This window comes from Arachis hypogaea, chromosome 6 (genome assembly GCF_003086295.3).
Source record: "Arachis hypogaea cultivar Tifrunner chromosome 6, arahy.Tifrunner.gnm2.J5K5, whole genome shotgun sequence".
Taxonomy (NCBI): domain Eukaryota; kingdom Viridiplantae; phylum Streptophyta; class Magnoliopsida; order Fabales; family Fabaceae; genus Arachis; species Arachis hypogaea.
In genome coordinates, this window is record NC_092041.1 from 9212161 (window position 1) to 9215619 (window position 3459).

A 3459-nucleotide genomic window follows, 5' to 3' on the forward strand; every position below is an offset into this window, starting at 1 on the left:
AAAAGAAAAAATTAGAAAAGAACAAATAAAAAGAAAAATTAAAATGCCGAATCACAAATTTAAAATAAATAAAGTAAACAAGTTGTTAATTAAGTAAGAGTGAATTTTATAATTGTTTATGGAGTTGATATAAGAATTGCATGATTTTGTAAGTATGAAGTTCAAGCGATTTTACTATAATTAATTAATTTTATTGTCAAAATTCAAATTAAATTAAGAGTTAATATTAATTATCTTAATGGCATAATTTATTTCATCCAATAATTATTATATTTATCATAGAAGATAATTTTTTCTCTATTTCAAAGAGGTTTCGCTAGAATTTATCATACAGTTTAGCAACTTAAATACTCTTTAGTGAAGCATTATGTCAAACTTATAAAAATTATTTATATTTTTTTTCTGTACATAAATAATTTGAGCACATTTTAAATAGTTTACCAATGTAGAATTGTTTGATTTAGTAGTTCATTTATATTCATATTTTAATAAAAAATAAGATGATATATTTGTCAATATATATTTTTTATTGGTGAACTAAGATTATGCCTAATTTTCTATAAACTGTATCTTATTTTTCATCTAAAATTTTATATTATTCTTATTTGAAAATTAAATAAGTACACATAAATTTGGTTAACATAAATAAGGAAGATAAGAACTAAATAAAGATTAAGAATTCACAGAATTACATTATTGTTAGATTTTGTCTTATTGATCTTTTTGATAGAGTAATTAAATTTATTTGACAGATATTACAAGATGAATTATCCATTGATCTTATGAACTTGGAACAATTAGTAAATAATAAAGAAGAAGGAGAAAGAAAAAAAAACATACAAAAAAATATGCATAGGCAGATTTTAATTTGATTAAACTTGGTTAAAAACAAAATTTGATTACTATTTTTGTATTGAAAAAACAACTTGCTTATTCCTCTAACTACTATCATATTTTTCTAGCCTAATATAAGATAGTATTAACAATGCTTTCCTATTTAATTGTAATCATAAAAATTCAAATTTAAATATAAATTTTATAATTTTAAAATTTTTAATTAATGATTATTTTTCTAACTAACAATCCATCTTTAATAGGAATAACATTAATAATTCAAAGGATATGTATACTTATTTTATTTGCACTATAAATAAAATACGTAAAATTATATAAAAATATAAATATTTTAAATTATTTATTTATATATAAAAAATTCATATAATACAATATTTACCATTATTTCAAAATTAGACTAAATAATTCAGTCAAAAAATACTTTATTAATATTTCACATGACTTTATTAATATTTCACGTTATCAATTGTTAATGACAAGTGTTAAAAGAATGACAAAAAAAAAAGATAAAAATAATTTACTTTTAATTTACTTTTAAGCATTCCATTCTTATAACTTGGATCCAATAAGATTAAAGACACACAAAAAAAAAGATAACCAATAAATTTTATCATATTAAAATTTCAAAAACATTATACATATTGTATAAAGATTTCTAGTTCAAATATCAATATATGACAAGCCGATTTAATAAAAAGCCTCTAAAGAAAAAAAATATTCTGACTTAAAAAGAGTTGAATACAAATCTAATGACTCAGCAATACAAGAAGTGCATAACTAATTATTCTATTTTCCGTACACTTTTATTTTTGCCTAGCTTCTATTTTCCCATTTTCGGTGACTGATGTCTTGAACAATGAATATTGTTATAAACTCCCACCATGTTTCTCTTTGCTGAACTTAGCTCTGTCTCTAGCAACTTTCAGTCAATAAAGATTATCCCAAACCTAAAAAATAGGATGCAAAAATGCCTTTGGTTAGATATAAAATTCACATTTATCCAACTTTTAGATTTCTCAAACATCAAGCGTAGTGAATAATGCTTATAATTAACTAGTGGTTTGGCATAAAGTAAAGTAGCAAGTAGGCCTATGCATTATCCATGCCTTTAGCAAGAAATTATCACATGATCATAATAAAATTAATACTTTGTGATTAGCTTATTAAGCTATCAAGCTTCACAATCAATTATCATTACTGTGTGGTCACCGCTGTACATGGCAAAGAAACAAATTCAATCACAACATTCTTAAATTCAATTTGGTAAAGCTTTAATTTCAACAGTATTAAATTCTTTTTGGAGCAACAATTGATATAAATTTCAACAGAGTCATAAAGGTGCAATTGATATCCCCAACACAACACTTAAACACCAAACTTTAATTATAAATTAGATGTTGAAATCATAAAAGCATTTCAAATATTGCTACATACACAGCTCATATTAATTAAGTGTAGTGCCTAGTCATAAAACACCTATTTCTTACTTAAAAGATTAATACCCTCATAATTTAGTTCCAAAAGATATTATATTCTCATATGCTGTATGAATTATCAATATACTAACAACTTATCATGAGGCGACGAATCAATAGTTGCATACACATACATAGTTATCACCTACTTCAGCTTTTGCTTAAGCTCCATTAGCCAAAAGTGATGCGAATTCAAGAAGCACCGAGAGAACTCGAGATGCAAGATGGATTTTCGTTATTGGTTCAAAATTCAAAACTACTAATACTAGCTTCTTTATTTGGATTATATCTAAAAATTCAAAACTACTAACAAGGTCAAGATAACTCAATCATATCTAAGATTCCTGTGTCTTAATTCTTATTTGTTTTTGACACAATCAATCAAGTAATTGTACCATATCGATTATATTAAAACAATAATAATTTTCTTCATGAAATCTAAGGGAAAAAGAAGTAATGAGGTAATAAGGTGCAGGAAGAAAAGAAAGTAATTGATACCCATTCTGGATGCACAGAGAGCAACGTCATTGTTCTGCTTTATGTACCTCTGCATTAGTAAAAAAAAAAATAAAAATTGAAATCCAAAATTAAAGTAGCGGCACAATCACAAAATTAACGATCGCAGAGAGTGGACCAAAATCAAAATTCAATGGAACCAAAACCAAAATCAACAAGAGAAAAACCCTAAATTCGGTAATTTGATAACAGCACATCAGAAGAAATGATCCGAAATAGAACTTCCATGAAATTACTAGGAAGAAATAAGTAATAAAGACATGGAGGAAGAGATACCTAAGGATCGAGTATGATGCGAGAGGCTTGAGAGAAAGAGGTGAACGGCGGAGAGTTATCGATTTGCCTGAGAGGACAGAGCACGGCACCACGGCGGAGTAGAGCAGAAGTTTCAGAACGGCGTGAGCAGATGAACACCGCGAAGCAGAGTTGAAAGAACAAGGCTCCAGCTCCAGCAGCGACCGGAGAAGAGAGATTACAGCAGTGCTCTGTTTCATAAAATCCTGAAGCAAGGTAGAAGATGTATAAGTCCAATTAGATTAAAGGAGCCCATCACTGATGACCCAAATAAAAAAAAAACAAAAACAATAGGGCAGCCCACTTTCTTAAACCCAGT

At 26.9% G+C, this 3459-nt stretch overlaps 1 long non-coding RNA gene across 1 annotated transcript; it reads right to left on the minus strand.

Moving 5' to 3' along the window:
* Window positions 1–1449: 1449 nt before the first annotated feature.
* LOC112695864 (uncharacterized) lies at window positions 1450–3459 on the minus strand. Its single transcript, XR_003150550.2, has 4 exons — window positions 3445–3459; window positions 3123–3346; window positions 2829–2877; window positions 1450–1802 (listed from the first exon to the last, which is right to left on the minus strand). It is a non-coding gene; the product is annotated as an uncharacterized lncRNA (long non-coding RNA).